The 9,327-nt window shown below is 38.5% G+C and overlaps 1 pseudogene; it reads right to left on the minus strand.

Moving 5' to 3' along the window:
* Positions 1–5,698: 5,698 nt before the first annotated feature.
* LOC140066310 (U2 spliceosomal RNA) lies at positions 5,699–5,913 on the minus strand (annotated as a pseudogene).
* Between the last annotated feature and the right edge of the window lie 3,414 nt (positions 5,914–9,327).

The following is a 9,327-nucleotide window of genomic DNA, read 5'->3' on the forward strand; positions in this document are numbered from 1 at the left end:
TTCCCCGAAAGTCTCAGATCGGTCTCGACAAATTCCATCTCGCAATATCGCACCAGAAAAACGTCAGACCTTCCATCATTTACTTTCAAATTTTGTCAAACAAGTAAAGTCAAGAAAAAAAACAATCAAACACAATTCAACAAACAATTTGTTTCCACTTCGTGATTTTCCACATCCCTTCAGCATCTAACCCCTTCTTTTTGTCCCATACATAACATACATACATTCTCCCAAGAATCATCTCCACACACTCCTGCACACTTACTTCTTTTTTCTTAAATACATAAGCACATCTCACACCCCATAACATTTCCTTAATACAAGCCATCATTAACCAAAACACCCTTGCCTCTTTCTTCCCACAATTCACCAAACCAAACATAAATTTCTCATAGGTTAAAAAATGCACTCCTGTCAATTCCTTACACAGTGGTCCTACTTTCTTAATAACCCTCCTGGTGTAACCACAATTCCAGAATAGATGTACCAATCCTTCACACCCTCCACAATTCTCCCTAGGACACTCATCAGTTCTAACAAACCCACGACTTTTTTGAAATTCACGCACCGGTAGCACTCCATGTAGACTTTGCCACAAAATTTCTTTTTGTACGTTCGACAATCCCTCCTCTACTCCTTTTTCCCATACAACTTTAGTATCTTCACTTCTCACCATATTAATACTCACTTCTAACTCTTTACTTTGAATTAGCTTCACTATCCCCCTTTTATTTATCAGAAACTCCTTACTAAACCCATACAATTCATACTTCCTCAAAAATGTATTCAACCATTCATACCACTTTGGCCATTCAAAAGCTACCGGCTTCATTAAACATCTCTCCATCCATCCTTCTTTAATAAACAAACTTCCACCACTATACTTACACATACAAGCTGACAAACTCTCTTTTTTAATAGATCTTAATACAAACGCCAAAACATTCACCCCCACATACACCTCCAAATTAGGAAACCCCAATCCACCTTTATCAATACCTCTCATGACCACTTCTCTTCTCACTCTCTCATATTTTGAACTCCAAAAAAACACAAAAAGAACCCGGTTTAACCTTCTCAGTTCCACCACACTAGGTGGAAAAACTACCGCTACATACAAAATAATAGGTAAAATAACATTTTTAATAACCAAAATTTTCCCAAAAAAGGTTAACTGCCGCAATCTCCACATGCATAATTTCCTTTCAATCCTGTCTCTAACATCCACCCAACATGCACTTCCATCCAACTTTTTATTAAACTTAATCCCCAAAATTTTAATCCCATCCTCCACTTTATTTAGTCCCACATCCTCTCTTAAATCATTCACCCCAAACACCATATACTCACTTTTACTCCAATTTACTCTAAAGGCAGAAGCCCCACAAAATATCGATACTAACAGTTTCACTCTCCTAACCGCACTTTCAGACTCACACACCACACACACGTCATCCATGTATCCACTCACTTTCAACTCCCTACCACCACTTCCAGGAATCATAATACCTCTTATCACCTTATCTTTCAAAATCATACACAACAAAGGTTCTATTGCACAAATGAACACGATAGGAGACAGCGGGCAACCCTGCCTTACTCCTGAATTCACGCTTATCCTCCGTCCCATGACTCCATTAACTAAAACACAACTGAAAATGCCATCATATAAACTCCTTATCCGCCTTACAAAATCACCAGGAAAACCTAAACGAATCAGAATTTTAAACAAAAAACCATGGGCCAGTCTATCGTAAGCCTTTTCAAAATCAAGCGAAACGATAAACACATCCTTATTCCTCTGACTCACATCCCACAATCCATCCCTCAACAAACATAAACTTTCATGTATCCTCCGTTCAGGCACCGCACACACTTGCTCCTCCCCAATCACACTCGCAATCACCCTCTTCATTCGATTCGCTATAATTTTTGCATACAACTTATAATCACACGTCAATAAGCTTATTGGTCTCCAATTCCGTAGACACTCTAAATCCCCTTTCTTCGGAATTAACACTATTATCCCACCTTTCATGCTTTCAGACACTCTCACATTCTCCCACATAAACCTTATAACTTTACACACTTCTTTCCCTATCACACCCCACATTTTTTTATAAAATTCTACAGACAAACCATCACTCCCCGGTGTTTTATTATTAGCCATCATATTCACACATTCCCACACTTCACTATCTTCTATTTCTTTCATCAAACATCCCCTCTCCTCATCACTCAAACATTTATCCAACACACTCATCACATCTGACTCTAAACTTTCATCCCTCCACTTTTCCGCATACAATTCATCATAAAATTTTGCAACTTCTTCTCCTACATTCTCACCATACACTCGAACATCATCCTCACGCCGCACCACATTAATAACTGGTTTCCCTGCAAAAGTTTTCTTGAAAAAAAACCGAGTACATTTCTCTCCTTCCTCTAAATGTTCAATTTTTGCCCTAAAAATAATACTCTTCCCTTTTTCTTCAATTTTACACTTAATCTCTCTCCTAATGACCACAATATCCTCTTCCACATCCATTCCCCATTCTCTCATTTTATATAACAACCTTAATTTTTTATTTAAATCCTCAAGCTCTATTCTCTTTTTCATCGCATACTCATACCCTACCTTCTTAAAAAATTTTTGTGTTTCCACCTTCACCCACTCCCACCATACCAAAATATCTGCAAACTCTTCCTGTCTCATACACCATCTTTTAAACCACCATTCATACTTCATTCTTACAGATTCGTGATCTAACAGACTTGTATTAATCTTCCACACACCCCTACCATATATTCCCTTTATATCTAAATCAATTTCCCCCATCACCATTACATGATCCGAAAAACACACAGACTCCTGCTTATAACTTATTGGCAAAACATCCTTTGAAACAAAAATATAGTCAATTCTAGACTCATTTCTTCCACTATCTGAAAAAAAGGTATTTTTCACAGGACTTATATTACATGCTTTTTGGATATCTCTTAAATGAAAATCAGCTATACATTCAAATAAAAATTTTCCCGAAATATCCATTTCTTTTTTGTTTAAATCCACATTCAAATCTCCTACCAAAATTTGTGGCATTCTCCCCTGTAAAAAAAATTTAATTTTTTCAAACAAACATAACCTCTCTGACTTACTTGACGGAGCATAAACATTAATCAACTGAAATAACACATTTTTGTACTTTAATTTAACTAAAATACATCTACCTTCTTCAATAATAACATAACTATCCAGACTCACTTGGCTAGACTTAATCAGAACCCCTACCCCATCATTCTTATTTACACCAGTCCCAGACCACACCACACTCCCACATCCCCATTCATTCTCACTCACCCATTCATCAATTCCACACTCCTGTAAGCAAAACACATCTCCCTTAGAATTTTTCAAAAAATCCAATATGGCCGCTCGTCTCACTCTGGATTTAAAAACCCTGACGTTCTGCGACACTACCAACAAACCCATCTTACACAAACAAAAAGCCTATAGCTTAAAAAAAATTTTTTCCTTCAGCTCTCAAAGGTTCTCAATAACTCAGGGTCAGCCAGGGTCTTGGCGAACTCCCATAACGTCCATATCCTCTTCATCCGATCCATCTTTTCTACACGGTCCTTTACTCTCCATAGCATGATGACTCCCAATGTCCTGCCGCGCTCTCTTGCCTGCTTGCCTCTCCACCTCTTGATCATCTTCGCCTTCACAATCAGATTTTTGAACCCCACCACCCTCCCTTTTACACGGGGACGATCCTCCTGGCTCCTCCGAGGAAAACATTTCAATATTTTGTGTGCCTGACACATGTACAGGGCTCTCAATCGGCATAATTGCTTCTGCCATCTGTGCCATATTCCGGATGCTCTTCTCAATCACGGTTTCACTTACATCAACCCGTGTCAGCTCGGCTTCTCTCGCCCTTCTTGCTCTGACTTCTGCTTCATGCTTTTTCTGGTTAGCATCCATCTGTCGCATCATCTCCCATTGCCTTTGGTTCTCCTCCCTCAAGGCAGCCTGCTCCTCACTCTGCTCCTTCCGCTCCTGAGCCACCGGGCAGTTGCGGAGGATATGGCCAGAATCCCCACACAAATCACACCTTCTAGGCTCCGTACACCTTCCGGCTGGGTGGCCGGATTTTTTACAATTCCGGCATACCTGCTCATTTGGGCAGTCCTCCGCTACATGTCCAAAACAGAAACACTTTCTGCAATATTCAGGTTGTCCGATGTACCAAATTCTGCCCCGGTGCCCGGCTATTGAGAAGTTTGCTGGAGGGTGTCTATATCCCCCAACACACGTTTTGTCCTCTTTAAATTTAACTAAAAACTTTAGTCTGCAGTTGAAAACCCCAAGACTATTTTTCTGCTTTTCCGGAGGTCTCACTATTGTTGCATAGTTCTGAATATATGCAGAAATTAACTCAACAGGGGTAAATGCATTAAATAAATGAACAAAAAGGAACTTCTCTCTTAAACCGAACAAAGGAGTAATCTTGATATCCACCATCATTGGGTCTTTTTCCAAAACTTTCACTCTTTCATATATAGTACAACATACATCTTCTGAGTGAAAAGTTACCTCATAGCATCCACGGCCTGAAAAATCATTAATGCTATGAAGATCTACTACCTTCAATCCAGTCTTTGCCATCAGTACCTCCTTCACGATATATTCCATTTTGTTCCTTCTTACATCAGCCGGGTCCACCTCAAAACGAATAGTATTTCTGGTCGTCATCTTCGTCCTTTAGAGTTCTGTCGACTTTCGTCACAGCAAAAAACGCAATCCCTTCTTCTCCAATAGAGATAATGCCCCAAAGGACACCCCGACCTCTCAGCCACGTCCGGTCATGCCTGGATCTTAGCCAAAAGGCCGAGAAGCGATACCGACCATAGCTCGCCCAGACCGGGCCCCCTTCAGAACTCTCAGCACTGCTCACGGAGAGGAGACACCGCCAGGAGGCGAAAAACCTGCTCTGCAAGTCACACAGTCCTCTGCGTGGGGACAATTAATCTGCATAGGACCGCCCCCAACAGGCACCTCCCCCGCAAAGCAGCAGGGGGGCCGAGCGAGCGGGCGTCTGCACTTCATCTGCCAGCCGCCCGCCGCTACACCCTCCCCACAACAACTCTTTTGTCAAGTCAGTCTGACCGACTGACTGCCTGCCTGCCTGACGGCTCAGAGATCACTTTTCCTTTCTCTTGACACAGCCGCTGGACGGTGTGAGGGGACAAGCACGCTCGCTCCAGCACACGCTGATAGCTACAGCTTACCTTCGGTCGTTCGCACCTTCTCAGACTGTGACTGCTAGCAGTGGAGGAGGAAGCAGCCAAATCTCAACCTGCAGGTGTCTTCGATTCAAGTAGACGGCCGGCTCCAGACTAATCATGATCCAATTAGCTCCAATTAATTAGGCCGCCGATTAGGTCACTTTTATTTTTCCTTTTTTTTTTTTTTTCCTTTGTTCCGGGTCGGGCCCATTTTGCACCTCATTAATCAATTAGTGAGAAGCCTTTGTTCCTCCTGCAAAAGACACAGCACACAACACACCTGAGTAGGTGACAAAGCACAAGAGCGTCGTCGACGTCACATTGCAAACTTTGGCTCCATTTCTTTTCCCTTTTCCAAAGTTTTGCTATTTATTTATTTCTCTATCTTTTTCACCAAGTTAAGAAGGGGTGCACCGGTCCTGGAGGTACTGCAATACCAGGTCAATGCGTGGAGTGGACAGAGCAAGCTCTTTTTCCATCTCCCTGTTCCAAAAATCCATTTAATATATGGTCCCCAGATAGGGGACGTATCAGATATTAAACTGATAAGAACAGATTTTTTTTTTTTTTTTTTTTTACATTATCTCAGTTATCTCAATGCTCAAGTCAAAATGGAAAAATGTCTTTTGTTTTTTGCAGAAAAAAAAACGACTTCCAAAACAAGAGATCAAGATTTCATCACTGATAATGCAAGTAAATAATAAATTATATATATGTATATATATTTTTAAATTCTAATATAATTCTAGAGAAAAAACTATAAGGAAAAAAAGGAAAAAAACAAGTTGTTACCGTAAAATGCAGTTCCAAATGTCCGGCTTCCATAGATTCTTAGCTGCTTGAACTCCTAAAGATAGCTTATCCCTCCAAAAATGCAAGAATAAATAGCTTAAAAACAACTTTAAACAGTCATTTTCACAAACATTTTCTTTTCTAAAAATGGAGATGTTTCTTGTTTTCCATAACGCCATCTTTACACATGTGATTAAAATCCAAGCAACTTTAAAATCTTCATTTTTTATCTTCAATCCGTAAAAAATCACATTAAAGTCTAAAAAGCGGACATTAGTTAAAATTTTTAAAAGGTTACTCACTTTTCTCCAGACATTTTGGGCGAAGACACAGTCCCAAAAAACGTGCATTGGTGTTTCGCTATGTAAACAATTCGACCTTGGGCACTTTTCAGACCTAGAGAGTCTCCTGCGGTACTGAAATTCCCTGGTGGGGAGACAGTCCTTTATTGCACACCACAGGAGCTCTTTTTGCTTGTTGGATAATAAATTAAAATTAATGTTCTTCCAAATTTCCTCTGATACATCTCCATTAAAATTCCCCACTGGGCTGCACACCACTTTCTCATCAATTAGGCGAAGAATCTTTTTGTGGTCTTTTAAAATCTCCGTGCTGACATCTTGTAAATGGTACATTCTAATAATTCTTTCTAAAACAATATAATTACCAGCAGGGATCCACCTGTACGGACAGGACAAGGGCAGGTTCGCCCACTTGTACTTCTTAATTAAAAAACCACAATTGTACAGAGTAAAACTTTTCAAATTAAAATCCGGTCCTAAAATAGTGTTTATACAAAGTGCCAAATATTTACAATATAAAAATTTCCTCAGGTCTGGGAAAGTTCTTCCTCCTTTAAAAATAGATTTGCATAATTCTTCTCTCTTGCATCTTTCCATTTTGCTACCCCACAGAAAGTTAAAACATATTTTTATAAACTTTCTTAAAAACAGGTTGGAGGGGGGAAAAATCATGGAAATATATAAAAACATAGGCAGTAAAACTTGTTTAATGATTAAAATCTTGCCATCCATACTTAGCTGCCTCAGCATCCAGAAAGAAATCCTCTTCTTCACTCTTTCCAGGAGAGACTCCCAGTTCTTGATGGCTCCACAATTTTCTGAAAAAAAGATGCCTAAAATTTTCAATTCTTGCACTTTGTTAAAAAGACAATTTTCATCAAGTTTAAAATTCCCGCATAATAAAATATTCGATTTTTCCATATTTAATTTAAAACCTGACGCTCCTTGGAACCACTGCACCACCCGGGTTATCCGGTTTATTCCCTTCATGTCCCGGGCGAGCAGTGTAACGTCATCCATATATGAAATTAGCTTGACAGGAATATTTTTGTTGCCAGGAATAAAAACACCACTTATTAATTTGTCTTTTCTGATGGCACAAAGCAATGGTTCAAGAGCACACACGAATAAAATTGGTGATAGCGGGCATCCTTGTTTCACACCGCTTTTGATAAAAACCTTCTCCGATAAAAAACCATTCACAGAAATTTCGCTAAAACACTTATTATATAAGATCCGGATAAAATTGATAAAAACTTGCGGACAACCCATCTTCTTCAATACTTGGAATAAAAAATCGTGAGATACTCGGTCATAGGCTTTCTCAAAGTCCAAACTTAAAACAGCAAGATCTTGACTTCTATCCTTAAAATCCCAGAGAATGTCCCGAATTAAAAGCAAAGAGTCCGAAATTCTCCTACCTGGTATTGCACATGTTTGGTCCCGATGAATGACAGAAGCAATGGTGCCTTTTAATCTGTTGGCCATTATCTTCGCGAAAATTTTGTAGTCGGTATTTAAAAGCGTGATTGGCCTCCAATTTTTCAGATCGTTTTTATTACCTTTTTTAAAAAGAAGCACAATCAGGCCCTCCTGCCACGAATCTGGAGCCGCTCCTGTTGATAAAATTTCTAAAAGGACTTCAAAAAAAGATGTGCAAATACAATTCCAAAAAAACTTATAAAACTCAATAGGTAAACCGTCTTTTCCAGGTGTTTTTAAATTGTTAAAACTCTTCACAGAACTAAGAACTTCTTCTTTTGTCAAATTCTTAGATAAAATAGAACAATCTTCTTCATTAAAACAAGTGTCAACATTCTCTAAAAAATATTCGCTTAAAAAAGGATCACAAGATTTCTTACTGAATAAATTAGAATAAAAGTCTTTTACTTTACCGAGTTTACCGGGTGTTGTCTTCTCTCCATCAAGCTCGTCAATAAAATCTTTACCTCCGGATACTTTTTTAAAAAAGAAACTGGTACATTTTTCATCTTCTTCGAGAATTTTAACTTTAGAATTAAAAATAATTTCTTTACCTTTTTCCTTTAAAAGCCTCTTGATCTCGAACTTGGTATCTTCAATTTCTTTCTCCACATTCACGCCCATCTTTTTAAAAGAATAAAAACACTGAAGTTGAGTAAATAACTTATTATAAAACATTTTCTTTACCTTTGCTTTTCTTTGACTTTGTTTGATAAAAAACTTCTTTATTTCAACTTTGGCAAAGTCCCACCATACAGATAAATTACTGAAAAAAGGTTTTTTCAACTCCAGTCTTTTAAAAAGAATTTTAAATCTATTGCACACCTCCAAATCATTAAAAATTTTAGTGTTTAGCTTCCAATGAGAAGGTTTTTTGTTAAAAGCATTTTGGTTTAAATTTAAAGTGCATGAAATCATCTTGTGGTCAGAAAAACCATTCACAGTTGTTTTAAAATTTGTGGCTTTAAAGTGCTTTGAGGAGAAAAAATAGTCGATCCGAGATTCAGCTATTGCACTTTGCCAAGTAATTCTGGATTCTTCACTACTTCCACAGGATTTCCATACATCATTAAAATCCAAATCTGCAAGAATATTTAAAACAAAAGTAGCGGACTTCTCCTTCTTCCTCCCGTCCAAATGACAATTAAAATCACCACCAATAATTATGGGGTCTGTGCCAACTAAAAACAATTTTAAAATTTCAAATAACTCTATTCTTTTTTCTTTGCATGTATGTCCGTAGACTGAGAAGCATTTGATTTTTTGGCTTTCCCTCTCCACAGTGATCGATAGGATCCTGCCGGGGTAGATCTCTTCAGAATTAACAATTTTCCAATCTTTGTTACATAGGAAAGCTACACCGTCACTCTTGGTCTCATTTCCTCCTGAGAAGATGTAGTTACCATCCCATGAGTCTCCAAGGTAACTATAGGACATTTTTTTCTCAATATTAGCT

The sequence above is a fragment of the Engystomops pustulosus genome, chromosome 6 (assembly GCF_040894005.1).
Source record: "Engystomops pustulosus chromosome 6, aEngPut4.maternal, whole genome shotgun sequence".
In the NCBI taxonomy this organism is placed as follows: domain Eukaryota; kingdom Metazoa; phylum Chordata; class Amphibia; order Anura; family Leptodactylidae; genus Engystomops; species Engystomops pustulosus.